Source organism: Bison bison, unplaced genomic scaffold, assembly GCF_000754665.1.
Source record: "Bison bison bison isolate TAMUID 2011002044 unplaced genomic scaffold, Bison_UMD1.0 scf7180017864313, whole genome shotgun sequence".
In the NCBI taxonomy this organism is placed as follows: domain Eukaryota; kingdom Metazoa; phylum Chordata; class Mammalia; order Artiodactyla; family Bovidae; genus Bison; species Bison bison.
The window spans coordinates 619707-619997 of NW_011494885.1; positions in this window are offsets into that span (position 1 = coordinate 619707).

The window sequence follows — 291 nt, forward strand, 5'->3', positions numbered from 1 at the left end:
ACACACACACACACACACACACACGTACACACACCCTACACACCTACACACACATTCCTACACACACACCCCCCTACACACACTCCTACACACACACTCCACACACCTATACAAACACACCTACAAACACACATCAACACACACCCCTGCACACACACCCCTACACACACACTTGTGTGGACAAGCACAAACCTGGGGTGTCCAGTTCTGGGGTCCCCACTCCTCTGGACCAGATGCACACTCAGCCTCCCCCACAGCCCTCCCTCATCCCCTTCTGGCTTTTCCCTTCAG